This window comes from Echinops telfairi, unplaced genomic scaffold (assembly GCF_000313985.2).
Source record: "Echinops telfairi isolate 266 unplaced genomic scaffold, ASM31398v2 ScPeMD7_11;HRSCAF=52, whole genome shotgun sequence".
NCBI classification, from domain to species: domain Eukaryota; kingdom Metazoa; phylum Chordata; class Mammalia; order Afrosoricida; family Tenrecidae; genus Echinops; species Echinops telfairi.
In genome coordinates, this window is record NW_022103908.1 from 7514063 (window position 1) to 7531910 (window position 17848).

The 17848-nt window shown below is 40.7% G+C and overlaps 1 non-coding gene across 1 annotated transcript; it reads left to right on the top strand.

The window, feature by feature from the left end:
• Positions 1-3382: 3382 nt before the first annotated feature.
• Positions 3383-3515, top strand: LOC115868538. The gene has a single exon (XR_004045659.1). It is a non-coding gene; the product is annotated as a small nucleolar RNA SNORA67 (small nucleolar RNA).
• Positions 3516-17848: the final 14333 nt, after the last annotated feature.

Consider the following 17848-nt stretch of genomic DNA (forward strand, 5'->3'; position numbering starts at 1 on the left):
AGACTCCTCCAGAAGCAGCTAGACCTCCAGGCTTTCAGGTGGCAGCTGCATGCATTACCTATCTTTTTACCACCGAGGGACAGCTCTAGGAGTTGATATTATTTATTAACTGTATTTCATTCCAGATTAAAATATTGAGGTTTGTCCAGATCTGTTCTTTTCTACTTTATCATACCGACTGCCTCTGAACGTCCTGCTTAACTTCATGTTACAGCGGCCCACAGAAACTATGACACTGGAGTCTTACCCAGGCATCAGAGCCACCTCCCCGCATACAAATCTGTTCTTCTGTAGTGAGCTGCTAACCACGGGTTAGTGACTGGAACCCATGAATCACTCTGTAGAAGAAAGATGAGAATGCAAGAACAGTTCTACTGTCTTATAGGGTCACTATGAGTTAGAAGTGATTCACTGGTAGTAGGTTTGGTTTGGGATTTTTTGGACGTATGTAGCATGGCATAGGAACTGACAGTATTTGGGGCTCTAGGCTATAGCCACCAGCCTGGAATTTTGCTCAGTGTTAGTGAATCAGTCCTCACGTAGAACTTCATGTCCTTTGAACTTTGAATCTTACCTTCTGTCCAAAATCTCAGAGGCATCTTCTTGTACCCCAGGCTTTGCTTCCTGCTGCCTCATCTCATCCCCATAGACTTCCTGCACAAATGTCCTCTTGGGCTCTGATGATCTCCTTCACCTCCGTTGCTTTCCTTTTTCCACAGGTAGACTGTTCTCTCAACAAAAGCCACCCGTTTACTTGAGCCTCTGCCTAATAGTTGTTGGCTCCTCCAAGGGGCCACTGGCTGGTACAGACTTTATCCTTGCTGAGCCATCACTGGGGCTGCAGCTTGCTCCCTGCATACGCTCTGCCAGGCCTAGGAGTCCTTCCAGGTCTCTCCTTTGCCCAAACCAAATCTTTGGCTCACAGATGTGCCCTAACTTATGTTATCAGGAGAAACCAATCTCAAAAAAAAAAAGAGGGGCTGCAAACAGAGGAAGATCTTTGACAAGATCTGGATTGACACAGTAGCTGCAACCATGGCCTCAAACATGAGATCAGTGCACAGAACCATGCAGCAGTGTTTGGTTCTGTTGTATGTCGGGTTGCTCTCTGTTTGAATGGACTTGATGGCCCAAAACAACAACAACAACAACAACAACAACAACAACAAAGCAGCTGCAGCAGCAGCTACAGCAATAACTCCTGCTTGAATTCTCTTTTGAACTCTTTTAGTGATCATTAATGCTAACCAGTAAGTAAACTCCTCATCCTCAGTCCATACAAACAGAGGTGATGACCCTCCTGGACCAGACTTTTCTTTTGGCCGCAGCAGCATTTTCATATCTGACCATGTGGGACAGGGACGTTAGCCGTACGGAAGGTGCTTTTTTGTTTCTGATGAGACCACGTGGTTGAATTTACCTTCTCAACTCGTGTTAACAAACAAAACAAAAGCATAACAACAACAAAAACCCTTCAATATGAACACATTATCCTTTGAAATAATAAGATTGTTTAGAAACGTATATTGAATTCTCAAGCCTTTGATGTTTAAATTTTTCCCCATCAGCTGTCAAGTGCTTAAGATGCCCAGAGAGCAGAGTGAACTCAATAGAAAAGTCAGTTCTATGATGAGGGTAGAAATCTGCATGATTTGGAATTCTCTCATCTGTCTCCGCCAAAATGGAAAACATGCAAAACCACCTCTTATTTGCATATAAAACAGCTCTATAAAATCGGTGTACAACTTATCTCATGTTGTAAACATAAGGAAAGGAGAAAATACTCAGTTGTATACGCAGCTTCTGTTGAACAGTCTTATTAAACACAAATTATGCCTTTCCATTCCGAACAGATAAGAACCTTCTCCACTAATCGAAACTTGCAGCCATGTTGCTTGGCAGAACATTCTAGAAGTTCCCATGGTAGGACGCACTCTGCTCTGCTTATACAAGCTGTGGTGGTTCCATCGCCCAGCAGAGCACTCCATTCAAATGCCACTTCTCAACACACTGCGAACTGTGGCTACTCTACTGAGAAAGTGTCCTCCCTTCTGAGGTTGGTAAATGTGAATCTAGGCAAAGCCTGAACATCAGCATCACAAGGATGACTGACTCATAGTCTTAAAGAGCAAACTTACGGGTAATTCTTGCGTGCCAGAGCGTGCTCCGAATTTTGTTTGTTTTAAAACGCGTTTCCTTATTTAATCACTGGGACCATAGAGATGGTGCATGCAGATGAATTGCATATTTCATGCTATCAACAGCGGTCCAGATTTAAAAGAATAAGCACAGTACCAGCACTCCAGAAGCACCCATTTAGCCCATCCATTTTAAAACCCACTCCCTGTCAGTGGCAACTATAGACTTCAAAACCTCGTAGTGGCCGCTCGGTAGAAAGTCCTGGTGATCTAGTTTCTTAAAGATGCCGGCCTAGGCTCTCCTAAGGGAAGTTCTCTTCACTCACAAGCATCCAACAATGTCAGGGAGTTGTGTCTTTTTTTATCCGTATGTAAATAGAAACTTGGCATATAAAAGCACAGTATGCAATCTTTTGTTCTTGGGATTTTTAAGTGCTCATGAGGTTAAGAGGTTCATCTTGCTGTTAGTTTTACCTATAATTTTGTTTTGCTTCATAATATTCCACTGTAAGAATTTACCACAATTGATTTATACATTCTGTTTTGATGATACTTGAATTGTTTCTAGTTGTGGATGCCATACCGCTTCAAAACTTTTGTGGGAAAACTCTATTCTCAGTTCTTCCTATATTCCTTTCTGACAAAGTCCATACACCAGAGTGGAACTCTTAGACATAGGACAGTACAGGCAAACCATTCTTTTTTTTGAATCATTTTATTGGGGGCTCATTTAACTCTTATCACAAGCCATACATACATCACTTATACATTCGTTGCCCTCATCATTCTCAAAACATTTGCTCTCCACTTAAGCCCTTGGCATCAGCTCCTCATTTCCCACCCCCCGCTCCTCCCTCCTCCCTCATTATCCCTTGGTAATTTATAAATTATTGTTATTTTGTCTTATTTTATACTATCCGATGTCTCCCTTCACACACTTTTCTGTTGTCCATCCCACAGGGAGGAGGTTCTATGTAGATCCTTGTAATCGGTTCCCCCTTTCTACCCCAATCCTCCCTCCACCCTCCGGGTATCACCACTCTCAGCCCTGGTCCTGAGGGGCTCATCTGTCCTGAATTCCCTGGGTTTCCACTTCCTATCTGTACCAGTGTACATCCTCTGGTCTAGCCAGATTTGTAAGGTAGAATTGGGATCATGATAGTGGGGTGGGAGGAAGCATTTAGAAACTAGAGGAAAGTTGTATGTTTCATCATTGCTACACTTCTCTTAAAAACATTACTACCGTCCAAGATGATCTCCTCTTCTAAGGGACCAACTAGTGCCCCTCTCAGGAAAGTAGCAGCTTGGAATAGAAATGGGCTGCCCAAGATGTCTTTGGGTGAAAGGAATGTTCATCTCCTTTGGCAGCCTACATAGATCAATAGGAAAAAAAAACATTTCTACCAAGTTACACGGACCAGATGGAATAATTATTCCACAGGCTGGCCAGTGCCAGTCTGGTCAGTCTTCTTAATTTTAGCTATAGAGCTTGATATATGAGAGGGTACTCCTAAGAAAACCAGATGTGATGTGAGGGGGATAGTACATTTGGAGTTCATTCCACCAAGTCAGACTGTTAATCTAGCTTTCTATTTAGAGGTTCTGAAAAGATAGCATAACAGTGTGTGACCCAAAAGGCCTGATTTGTGGCAAACAGGGGACTGGTTTTGCCACCATGACAATGCACCTGCTCACACAGCCATCTCAGTGCACTAGTTTTTGGCAAAAAAAACAGCATGCCTCTCTTGTCCCACACACCTTACCTGACCTCACTCCATGCGACTTCTTTTTGTTTCTGCAAATTCAGAGGGACATAAAAGGACAGCAATTTGGTGACATAGAAGAGGTGAAGAAAAAAACGAAGGAAGTACTGTCAGCCATCCAAACAGATGAATTTGAAAAATGTTTCCAAGAATGGAATCACAGATTTGACAAAATTATTAAGTGTAATGGAGAGGACTTTGAAGGTGATAAGGTTGTTTTGTAAAAAAAAAAAAAAAAAATTAAATACATAGCTTTGGGAAAAAAAGCTATGTTTTTTTGTGTGTTTTTTGGGTTGGGGGTGGGGCTACGTACTCGTATACTCGAATCTTTTTATGGTTTAATTTCTTGCCCATTATTTTCCGTTGGGATGTTTGATTTTTAAAAAATGTGCTTCCTAGATTTCTGACTGCGTGTTCTTTGTTGGCTGTATCCTTTGCAAGTACATTCCTTCATTCTGTGGACTGTCTTCAAGTGCTCAACTGATTTTCTAAAGGTGGGCAGTTTAAACCCACAGAGGTGCCCTGGAAAGAAAGGCCGGGAGCTCTGCTTCTGAAAGATGACAGGCTTGAAACCCCGTGGGGCAGTCTTACTCTTTACTGTGTAAATAGTTTCCTGAGGGTGTCTGACCCAAGCCATGGTATTTTCACTCGCCTCCCATGCCTGTGAAATTTGGAAGTAAGGAAGATGAAGAAGAATCGATGCATTTGAAGTATGGTGCTGGCAAATAATATTGAGAGTACCACGGACTGCCAAAAGAACAAACAAATGTGTCTTGGAAGAAGTACATGCAGAATGCTCCTTAGAAGCAAGAATGGTGAGACCTCATCTCGTAAACTTTGGACATGTTGCCAGGAGAGAGCAGACCCTGGAAAAGGGCATCCTGCTTAGTAAAGAAGAGGGGCAGTGACAAAGGGGAAGGCCCTCAGTAAGACGGATCGTTGCACAGTGGCTGCATCAATGAGTGCAAACATGAGGATCACTGTGAGGAAGGAGCGGGACCGGAAAGTGTCTCTGTTGCGCAGAGGGCTGCTGTGAGCTGGAACTGACTGGATGACCCTTAACACCAACAAAATCCTTTTCTTTTAAAAACAGAGTTTTGTTAGACCTCTTAAAATACTTTTAGGTACTCTGAGATAACGAAATATTCTTATGTATTTTTTGTGTGTGAAAGAGTAGAGTCAAGATTTGTTTTTTCTCTTATGGTGATCAGTTTACCCAGACTACATATGACATTGACCATTGTTTCTCTACTATACTGCAGTGTCATCCATGTTATAAATCAGGTAACCTCATACGTGTGAAGGAACCCAGGTAGTGCTGTGGATTAAGCATTGAGCCACTAAGTGCAAGACTGGTGCTTTGAATCCACCAACAGCTCTTTTTTTAAAAAAATAATCATTTTATTGGGGGCTCTTACATTTAACAATCCATAAATCAATTATATCAAAGCAAACGTGTACAGATGTAGCCATCATCAGTTTCAAAACACTTTCTTTCTTCTTGAGCCCTTTAATATCAGCTCCTCTTTATTCCCTCCCTCCCCCACCCTACCGCCCTCGTGAACCCTTAATATATATTATTTTTACAAATCTTACACTGATATATCCCTTAACCTACAATTCTGATATTCAACTCCCTTAAGAGGGCTTATCCCTCCATCATTGCTATCAATTCGCCCTTCCCCCCGTTCCTCCCCTTCCCTTCCCCGACCCTCATGGAATCATTACTCCCATTACCGTTCCTAAGGGGTTTGTCTATCCTGGATTCCGTGTACTGAAAGCTCTTATCTGTACCAATGTACATACGCTGGTCTAGCGGGATCTGTGAGGCAGAACTAAGATCATATTCCTGAGGGAGGAAAGATTAAAGAACTAGAGGAATGTTGTGTGTTTTGTCAGTGCTATCGTCCTTCCTTCTTCAAGGGCATGTCCGATTATCCACAGATGGGCTTTGAGTCTTCACTCTGACCCCTCTCCCTCACATCCATGTCATTATTTGTTTTTGAACTTCTGATACCTGTTCCCATTGACACCTCATGATCATACACGCTGGTGTGGTTCTTCCTTGTGGGCGTAATTATTCCCCTGCTGGATGACTTGGCTGGATAGAGTATTCTTGGGTTTGCGTTATTTCCCTTCAATTTTTGGAATATGTCACTCCACTTTCTTCTCTTCATAGAGTCCGCTGATAGGTTTGAGCATATTCTTATTTGGGAACCTTTATATGTAATTGCTTGTTTTTCCCTAGCTGCTCTCATGATTTTCTTTTTCCTCAAAGTTGGATAATTTAACTACTTTGGGCCTTGGTGACTTGTTCTTGGGATTCAGTCTAGCTGGTGTTCTTTCAGCCTCCTGAATGGTTGCCTGGTTTTCATTCGCTAAACTGGGGAAGTTTTTCTCCAAGAATTCTCTCACTATTTTTGCAGATGACTTCTTTGTTGTGTTTTTCTCTGATAATCCAATTATTTTGATGTTGTTCCTCTTCATAGAGTCAGATATAGCTCTTAGGTTTACTTCAGCTTCTCTGATGACCTTATTAGATTTTTGTTCGCATTTGTTATAGTTTGGTTGGCTGTCACTGGTGTGGTTCTCTGCCTCCTCCAGTCAATTGGTGAAGTCCATGAGTCTGCTACTAGTTTTTGTTATCTTGTCCCTAAGATCTTGTATTTCCCTTTGATATATGGACTTTATCTCCTCTATAATTTTATCCTTTTTCTGTATTGTTTTCCGTATCCTGTATGACTCCAAGCAGCATTCTGAAATTTTATTTCTGTGGCACATCAATGTCTGCTGCTTCTATGCACATTGTTAGGTTCAGGACATTTTTTGCCATTGCCTCCTGTTTTTGTTGTTGTTGTTGTTGTTGAGGTCATTGGGACTGATTGTTGTTTGCATCGCATTGTTTTAGAGGAGCCAGGTGCCATTTTCCAGGGAGTCAAAGAGCATTGGCTCTCTCTTGGAGACTCCTATGAATACTTCTTCAAACTGTCTGCAGCTAATTTCATTATGGAATTGGCCTACTACTTTATCCTCCCGTGGCTTCACTCTTTTCCTAGTCAACCAGTATTCTGTTATTTGGAAGACAAGTTGGATGGTCCTCTCAGGGGATGCTGGTCGGGTTGTTGTGAACCCACGAGGATGGTGCGGTTCTGGGTGATCTTACAAGAAACAAGAGTCCGTGTGTGGGTGCTGCGGCAACTGGAGTGTCTCAGAAGGCTTATGGGTTTCCCGCTTTGGTGTAGAGCACTGCAAATGGTGGCCAGAACTTCCCTGGTCAGGTAGATTGCTGCGGAGGTTGGTCAGATGTTCTTGCAGCAACATGAGAGTTGTCCAGTGTTGGATGAGCTGCCTTAGACCATGTGAGGCACTATGGCATGTGAGAGGAAGTTTCCTCAGTCACATAGGACCACATAGGACAGATAGCTCCCCCAGCTACACAGGCAGGATTTCCCCTGAAGAAGGTGGGTGGGATTTCTCCAGCCATGTGTTAAGCACTGCAGAGGGTGAGTGTAATTTCCCCAGGAAGAAGGTGGGTGGGATTTGCCCCAGAAGGAATTGGGAGTGATATCTCCTGGTGGAGAGTGGGTGGACATTCCCCAGCCTCGACTTATGCTGCAGAAGTTGCATCTCTCCCAGCTGGGTGCAGTGTAGGCATTAATGCCCTAGGCTAAGGGGAGTGGTCTGGAGGTGGGCAGTGTTGTGTGAGAGAAAATGGAAGAGAAAAAGAAAGAAGGAAAAGAGAGAAAAACACTAAGTCTGCTGAAACTGGGGAGGGGGAAGAAAAGAGAGAGAAACAAAATAATAATATAGCTGAGCCCTGATCCTTGCCCGTGAGGCTGGAGGGGTTTAATCTCTGCCCAGAGGCAGAAATAAGCTGTGGCTATTGCGATAAAGCCCTTGTGCTGGCTCCAAATGATCTCGGCTGTGGCCAAGACAGTGGTGGGGCTCAGGCCCCCAACTCCTCAAAACCTAGTGGGTCTGTGCATACTTATCTTTATGATGCTCCTCCTGTGATCTGGCAGTGTGGAATTTCCCTCTTAGTAACTCTCCTACAAGGATTTCTGTGGAGTTCCTCTGGTAAGTGTTACTCAGTCTCCATCTTCCTGGAAGTCCTCAGTACTATCCTTTCTAATAGTTGGGCACCATCTGGTTTCTTCTCCACACTTTGCTTAGGCATCCATATCTTCAGTGCTTTCTTCATGGAGGTGAGCCTTGAGCAAAGTCATGTCATAGGGACTATTTGTTGTTAGATTGAATCTTGAATTAAATATGAGCCTAAAATCCATTTAGATACTTTTGATTTATATATGTCTTTGGTTCACTTTAGAGATATCATTATCATTTTATGATAGAGAACTTTGTAAAACAACCCCCTGGGGCATAAGATAACTCTATTGGTAATATCATTAATTTAGGTAATGGTATAGAATTTAAAACACTGTGAAAAAAGAAAAATTACACATGTATAGGCCCACTTCAGACTACAACACATGAATTATTGACTTTAACAGATTGAACTTTTAAGTGATGGGACACTCTTTACACAAACAATGGGGTTGGTGAAATGGCAACATTTTCAATAACCCTCATTCATAAAGGCAGAACCATGCCTACCAGATGAATATATGTCCTAAGAAATCAATTAAAATAGCGACTATATGGTAGTCCAGGTCATCAGTCCTTGGACAGCCTGAAAGCAAAAGACCTGAATAACAGTCCAATGACCATCAATTCTATAACCTTAGGGTAGCAGTCAGTCACTTGCTTCTTCTCACTGAGCCATTTCAGCCTTAATTTCAAGGGAGTATGTAGGTTTCTTACATCTCCTACAGGTGAGTTTGAGGTAACTCCAACTTCCCTTAGTGGCATTTCTACATAGAATCTTTCTGGGCTAATCCATGAAGAGTGTTTTGAACCTCTAAAAGACAGAGTCTAAATTCTCAATAGTCATAGCACATGGCCTGGATCATCAGGGGATGGATTGAAACTTGGTCTAAAATGTTTATGGTAATGTTTTGACCTCCAACCATTGTGTTTCTTCTAAAGAAGTTTATTATTCATGGATAATATTCTTTATGTTGTAATCAATCTGTTTTTTAACTAACAAATGACCTTGAAGGTTAATTTTAGTTTCAAATTTGAAGTATATCTCAAGGCAATAGTCTTGGGGGATCCTAGTTTCATCTGGTCCAGCAAAATATTGTAACAAATTGAATTGTTTCACTTTTTACTCTTGTTATATAAGGATCCATATAATGTGGCCCTGATCAATATTGCACTTTACATTCCAGAATTATAGCCAATGTACGTATACTTTATTTTTATTTTAAAAAATACATTCTAGATTTGAGTTTCAATGTTTTATTTAGTAGTCTGGAATGCATGTTCATGAAAAATATTGTCTTGTCTCTTTTCCTTTTTAAAATTCATTTCTAGGAAAAAACATGACACAATATTATAAACAGAATGAAAATATAAAAGATATATAGCCTCAGAGAGTAATTTGGAATCTGTTTAATCACCTCCCTGTAAGCATCTATTTAAGCTTTATGGATTTTTTGTTATATGTTGGATTCACTTCACCCTCAAGGCAATTTTATTTATGATACTAATGCAAAATTCTGAGTTTATTTCTTAAACTGGATTTCAGATTATTTGGATTTTCTAGTTTTTCTATAAGGAGTGCTGATGGGACTGTTAGGTAAGCATTGAGTTGCTCATAACATGGTCAACTGTTCAAATTCATGAGCTTCTCCTAGGAAGGAAGATAAGATTGTTTGCTCCCCTAAAGATTGACATCCTTGGTAACTCCGTATATTGTTGCTATGAGTCAAAATAAACCTGATGGCAGTGGGTTAGTGGGTTAGTTTTCCTGTGGTCAATTTTAATAAATGATTTTTTTCTAGAAAAATTTTGTGTTAGTCTGGGTACTTTAGAGAAACAAATCCACAGAAACTTATGTATAAGAGTGAGTTTTATATAAAGGGTAAGTGCACATCAAGAAAACATCCCAACCCAGTGCTGCCCAAGCCCACAAGTCCAACATTAACTCATATGCCCGACACCAATCCACAAAGTCCTCCTCCATCTCACAAAACACATGCAATGATGCCGACTGCAGGAGGAAAGCCAAATCAGCGAATGTATAATCATCTCAGTGCTGGCAGGGGTCTCCACTCGGCTGCTCCAACACCCAGGGCTGCATCGGGATAGGTCCATGTGGCTTCTCCTTGGGGATTTCTTGCAGAATGTGAGCCTTGCCAGCTGAAGCAGGGACTGGCTAAGGCAGCTGCACCTGGTCCGACCATCACAAAGCAAGAGACCCAAGAACTAGAAAGGTGAAGCTCACCAAGCCATTTATCCCTCTGCCCTTCAATGAACCCACATGTGTTTATCAGCCAGGTTGGCACAATAAACTTTAACTATCTCAAATTTCTAGATCATGTCAAATGTAGGAGTATAAGTAAAAGAGTAGTGCTACAAAATAATAGCACTGTTCATAAACCAAGCTATCAGAATGTGAAGCAATTGTTTTTTGACATATCCTCTATCTAGATCTGTACACTTCTGAGTATGGCATTTTGATATCTGTAACACTCTCTAACACAACTGTGTGCTCTTTGATTTGTACTACAGCAAAAAGACAGTTTTAACATCCTTGAGGGATTCAGATAATGTTCCTTTGAAATGTTCTTCTGAGTTTGGGGAGCAAAAAGAAGTCTGAAGAAGTAGTGTCAAGACTGTACAGTAGAGCCTCATAGTGCAGTGGGCTATACACCGGGCTGTTAACTACAAGGTCAGCAGTTCACAACCACCAGTTATTTGAGGTAGTAAGATGGGGCTTTCTACTCCTGTAAAGAGTCTCAGAAATCTACAGGGGCAGTGAACCCTTTTCTAACAGGTTGGTTTGAGTCATAATCAACTCATGGCAGTGAATTTGAAGGTTTTTTGAGGGTGGGTGGGGTAAAGTTTCACAAAGAACTTTTTCATAGGACAGCTATTGCTACCTTGAAGAATGAGTAGGTGCCTTTTTGTGATAGAAGACAATTCCCAGGCACAAATTTCCTGATCTTTTCCTCACCAATACAATTTCCAATACTCTTAAAACGTCTTCCTAATATACTCATGGTCCACCCTATCTTTTGAGAGACTATTAACATTACCTCTAGTAGATGTTTAAAAATGTTTTGTTTTGAATAAACCCATGCACTTACATCGTGGTACCCTCATAGTGATAACTTTTGACTTGTCCTCATATTGGCAAAGAGTAGTTTTTAATATTTAGTATGTTTGTTATTTCTTGAACAGGGATTTTTGCCTTCCTCTCTTTCTTTTATTTTTTCCTTGCTAAGTTTTGTCAATGCTCTTTTCATTTTGCTAATCTTTTCAAATAATGCACTTTTTATTTGATTTTATCAATTTTTATTATTTGTTGCTTATATATTTTTATTTGAATCATCCTACATACTTATTCTTAATTTGCTTTTTTCTTTGGGATTCTTGAGATGCAATTTTTAGATCATTGACTTTCAATACTTCTTCCTTTCAGACACACATTTAAGACTTTAAAATGATCTTGAAGTATTTATTTGCTTGTACATTTTTATTCTGTGTTTCCTTAGTCAACCAGTTCCACATATTTTATGATTTTTTTGTGTGATTGATCCTTTGATCCATTTTAAATATCTCACTTAACCACCTCTGGTTTCTATAATTTTTGGTGAGAAGTTCATTGTAAGTGTTAATATTGTTCCTCTGAAGAAGAAGTCTTGAGGCTTATTTGTGTTAGTAAAATTATAGTTGAGTTTGATAGCAAAGAATGACCTGGAAGTTCTTTACAAAATGGCTTAGCAAAAGAAGAAGAAATAAAGATAGTCTTTGGGCTTATAAGTCGGTTTTCTTTTCTTTTTTATTGGGACACACTTCTTTGGAATCGACCACCCAATGTATCCTTATGGTATATCAGATCTGAAACTCCTGGGGGGAGAAATGCATAATCTTCTCAAGCTTTTAGTCATAAAATATTTCCTCCATTCATCTTTCCAAGTCTTAACCTCCCAATCCCAGATTGATTTTTCTACTATTTAGGCTACTAATACATTTCATTCAAAGTTTATGGCAGCAGCAGTCAAGAGACCAAATTTCATTGTATCGGTTAAATCTGCTGCACAGGACCTATTGATAGTGGTGAGAAGCAAAGATGTTACTTTGAAGACTAAGGGTCACCTGACCCAAGCCATGGTGTTTTCAATTGCCTCATATGCATGTGAACATTAGACATCGAATAGGGAAGACTGAAGAGATAGATAATGCGTTTGGATCATGGTGCTGGCGAAGGTTATTGAAAGTGCCTTGGACTACCAAAAGAACAAATTTGTCTTGGAAGGAGTACAGAAATAATACTCCTCAGAAGGTAGGATGGAGAAACTTTGTCTCAAATACTTTGGCCATGGTATCAGAAGAGACCAGTCCTTAGAAAAGAACACTGTGTTTTCTCAAGTAGAGGGGCAGTGGAAAGAGGAAGATCCTCAACTAGATGGATCGACCCAGTGGTTGCAACAATGGCCTTAAACATCGATCCAACAATGGACTTAAACATAGCAGCAATTGTTAGGACAGTCTAGGACTGAGCAGTGTTTCACCTCAAAGGCACTTAAAAAGGACAACATAGTTCTTAAAACAGCACTGGCGATTTCTCTTAAGTTAATATACTTTTAATTTTCTGGCAACACTGGCTCTTACCTCCTTTACTCATTTCCTCGGTATCTCCCTTCTCCGTATCCATTGCTCACAAATTGATTCTTGCGTCACAGCCACCCTACAAGACAGAGAAGAACTGCCTAGGGGTTGCTAAGGCTGTCAAATTTTTAGGAGAAAACGACTACAGCCTTCTGAGGAGAAACTGGTATATTTGAACTGCTGACTTTTAGGCTAGCTGCAAGTGTTTAACTACTGTATCAATAGGACTCATTCCCCTCTTTTTAGTCCTTTTCCCCCCTTGCTTCTTGTTTTTCTTTCTTATCCTGCATCCTAATACATCTTTCCTTTTTATACCCCTCACCCCTCCGCTCATATACTGTCATCTTTGCTTCTTTCCTAGTTTAAGACTCTCGGGGCACCATATTTTCTGCTGCATTGTTAATAAGCTGTAAACAGCATTGGAGTTATGAATTTATTACATTTATCCATTTATTTGTCTTTTTTTTTTTAAGGATAGGATTTTCAGTGCCTGTTTTTATTAAGCAGGACACAACTCTACCCTCCCTTGAAGTACAGAATCCAACAGTGGATTTCACACGAAATCCACTCATATCACTCACTTTGGCTGCATCTTTCGATACCAGTTTATGTGAGCATCGCCACCTACCGCTTAAATAATGGACAATTTCCTTGGCTCAGCATAGGTTCTGGCTTGCATGCCTGTGGATTTCCCCCCCCCCTGCCTTCTATAAAGAAATGCTTATGTTTTTTTAAATTTCAGGTTATTACAAATCTGGTCACTATTATAGAAGTACAATTTTCTAGTTTCCTTAGTTTTGCTTATACTGACATTTAGCTCTGCACACACATCATCTGTAGTTGCACATACATGTAATCTGTTCTCACATGTACACTTGTATGTACCCATATACTTATATGTGTATATTCATCCATAGAGGATCATCCATTCATTCTGTTATCTTTATTTATTTATTTTTTTCTTTGAGTCCTGTCAATCCACATACCCACTTGGGTTTTTCAGGGGCTACATCTGTCATGAGTTTGGCTGGGCAAAGAATGGGTAGAGCCCGAGGCTTGAATCACTTCCTCCTCTAGCTAAATCTTGGAGGACTCCCAGGAAGAGGGTGGAGATCTGGAACAGCTAGTGAGAATAAACTGGATGGTCAGGTGCAGAGCCCTGCGATGAAGTCAGACCAGCTATGACCAATCAACACCTGGCCTCTCTAGGCAATCCGGCCTGAATCCCTTCAGAGCTCACTCATTCCCTGCCATCCAGTCGAGGGGGACTCATAGACTCATAGCGGCCCCATAGAACAGCATAGAACTGCCTATGTGCATTTCTGAGACTTGTAGGGGGCGGCTCTAAGTTCCTGACCATGCTAACCCATCATGTTCTTCCTCAGAGTCCCAGGCCTTGCAATGCTTCAACTTTGAACACACCTACTATGGGCCCTTTGATCTCAGTGGAAAGGCGCTCCCCACCGCTTCCTGTCCCAGTCATTGCTTTGAGGCGGTCAGTTCAGTCAGCATGGGTGAGGAACGAGGGCAGGGGTGTTGCATGATAGGGGGAAGAGAGAAGGGATCAGGGAGGAATCGTAGAAGATAATGATGAGAAGGATGAGGGCAGAGCTATGGAAGCTGAAAGGAGTGGAAAACAAGTGGGTTGGGCTGAGCTGCTGACCTAAAGGTTGGCGGTTCGAACCCACCCCGTGGGCTCTGCAGAAACAAAACAAAGCTACCTCACTGCCATTGAGCCGATATCCACTCAAAACAGCCCTATAGGACAGGGTAGACCTGCCCCTGTGCATTTCCAAGACTGTAACTCCTTATGGGAGTAGAAAGCCTCCTCTTTCCTACATCGAGGGATGTTGGTTTTGAACTCCTGACCTCATGGTTAGCAGTCCAACTGAGTTACCCACTACACCGACAGGGTTCTAGGAAACAACAGTGGAAAAGAAGAGGCTGGTAGAGGGACCAGGAAAGGGAGGCTGGATGAGGTGGAGGAGGTGGAGGAGATGAGACAAAAGAGCCATTTTGTTATCTTTATTGGAGTTGTTAGATCTTATCTATCAAATTTTTTAGTACTGACATCTTTTTCTCTTGAGTGCTGCTCAGTGACATTTCCTCAGTTCTTGCTCTGTTTTCTGTACCAGGTTTCCATCATCAAAGTTAACAAATATGTACAGTGTAAAGATTGCTTCTATGAGCCCCTCCCTCCCTAGTATACGCCAGTGAACATTAGTTTCTTTGTATATACCTATTCTTGTCTTCTTATAAAAGGTGGATCACACCATATTTGTCTTTATGTACTTGGCTTCTTTTCTTTTTCTTTTTTTTTTTTTGAACATTTTATTAGGGGCTCATACAACTGTTATCCCAATCCATACACACATCAATTGTGTAAAGCGCATTTGTACATCGTTTCTCAAAACATTTTTTCTCCACTTAACCCCCCGACATTAGGTCCTCATTTTTCCCCTCCCTCTCCGCTCCCCCCTCCCTCATGAGCCATTGATAGTTTATAAATTGGTATTTTGTCATATCTTGCCCTGTCCGACGTCTCCCTTCACCCACTTTTCGGTTGTCTGTCCCCCAGGGAGGAGGTAACACATAGTTCCATGTAATCGGTTCCCTCTTTCCTACCCATTCTCCCTTTACCCTCCCTGTTTCGCCACTCACACCACTGGTCCTATAGGGCTCATCCGCCCTGGAGTCCCTGTATCTTCAGTTCCCATCTGTACCAGTGTCCCTCCTCTGGTCTCTTGGCTTATTTTCTTTAGTATTATGGCCTCCAGGTCCATTCATATCACAATATTCTGTGGATCCATCATTCTTCTTTATGCTTGTGTAGCATTCCATTGTATATATGTACCTTATTTTGTGTATCCATTCTTCTGTTGATGGGAACTTCATTTTTTGCCAGATTTTTCTTTTTGGACTAGTGTAAATAGGAGTCTTGTGACATAATGGGTTATATGTTGAGCTCATGAGCAGTTTGGACCCACCAGCTGTATAAAGATGAGACTTTAATTCTTGGAAACCCTGAGAGGTTGCTTTACCTTGTCCCATAGGGTCTCTGTGAGTCCAAAGAGATTCCATGGCAGTGAGTTTTCATTGTGACTAAAGCCTCATGAAAATAAGTGTGCATTTGTCTGTTTGTGTCCCCTCTTTTAGGACTCTAGGATATATGCATATGCATCGCTAGATCTTAGGGTAGTTCTATGAGGAGGCTTCAAAAATTTCATTGGAAAATGGAATGAAAAGATAATGGAATATTCCCATGAACTTTCTGAATCCCCCTTATATTTCTACTTTTCTGAAGAAGCACCACACCATTTTCCATAGTGGTTTTACTATTTTGCTAACAGTGTCCACCAACAGTGACTAAGAGTTTCAATCTCCCCACATCCTTACTAATATTTGTTGTATTCTCTTTGTTTATATTAGTGCCCTTTTAGCCAGGTGGGATTGTATTTTTTGCAGTTTTGGTTTGCTTTCCTTTAGTGGTTAATGAGGGAGCCCTGGTAGTAGGGTAGTGCTTACACATTGGAATAGTAACCCCAAGGCTGGCAGTTTGAAACCACCAATGGCTCCACAGAGAAAAACAAGGCTTCCTAATCCCAGAAAGAGTTACAGTCTCACAATCCCACAGGGGCAGTTCTACCCTGTCCTATAGGGTAGCCATTTTCAACCTGTGGGTGGCGACCCCTTTGAGGGTCCAATGACCCTTTCACAGGGGTCACCTGATTCATAACAGTAGCAAAATTATAGTTATGAAGTAGCAATGAAAATAATTTTATGGTTGGGGGTCACCACAACAGGAGGAACTGTATTAAAGGGTCACAACATTAGGAAGGTTGAGAACCACTGCTATAGGATCACTATAAGTAAGAATTGATTCATTGATAGTGAATATAGTAGTTAATGGTTGTGAACATTTTTTAATACGCTTGTTGGCTACTTTTATGTTCCTCTTTGGTGACGTATTATGGTCTTTGCTCATTTTATGATTGGGCTGTTTCTTTTTGTGTTGTTGAATTGTCAACATTTTCCATATATTTTAGAGATTAGATCTCTAGCAGATATGTCATTTCTGCAGATTTTTTTCTCCAGTCTGTAGGTTTATTCTTGTCTCTTCATAAAGTCTTTTTATGAGCATAATTTAAAAATTTTACAGAAGTTTCATTTATCTACTTTGCCTTCTGCTATTTTTGCATTTCTTTTTATCCTTATTATTCTATTTTCACAAGACTGTATCCCTTAATTTTATCGATAGAACCATGGAGTTCTAGGTTTAACTTTTGGACCTTTGATCCATTATGACTGTTTTTGTGTATGGTGTGAGATAAAGGTCTCATTACATTTTCTGCAAGTGGATATCCAATTCTGAAATCTCCATTTATTAAAGAGATTCTATTTACCCCTCTGAATGCATTTGATTCCTTGTTGCACATTAGTTACCCATAGATGGCTGGATTTATTCCGGGGTCTCAGCTCTATTCCTTTGGTCTATGTGTCTGTTGTTGAATCAGACCGTCTTGATTATAGTATATTCTGACTAGGACTAAAACCACACTTTGGATAAGAGTGTTGATAATGCGCTTTCTGGGGTCATTTAAATTCTCAACGAGAAGGCCCCGTCTTCCAATGTACAGGGTTGTGTAATGCCTCCTGCTTTATTTTGTTTCTTCATTATTGCTTTGGCTATAAGAAGCTTTCTTCCATTTCATGTGATGCTGGGCATTTGCTTTTCCATTTCATTAAAGAATGTTCTTGGCATCTGTATTGGGATTGTATTGTATCTAATTACTCTATGGAGTATTGGCATTTTCACTATGTTATGTCTTCCAATCTAGGAAATTGAAATGTCCTTCCAGTTTGCAAGGTATCTTTTCAATCTCTTATAGTGATGTTTTATAATTTTCATTGTATATGTCTCTATGCTTCTGGCTAAGTTCCTAGTTAAGTATGTTATCATTTGGGACTGGTATTTCCTTCTTGTGTTCTTTTTATGATTACTGAATATATGTGTGTATAAGCCGAGTTTTTCAGTACATTTTTTAAATCATTTTATTAGGGGCTCATACAACTCTTATCATAATCCATACATACATCAATTGTGTAAAGCACATTTGTACGTTCATTGCCCTCATCATTCTCAAAACATTTCCCTCCACTTAAGCCCCCAGCATTAGGTCCTCATTTTTCCCCTCTCTCCCCGCTCCC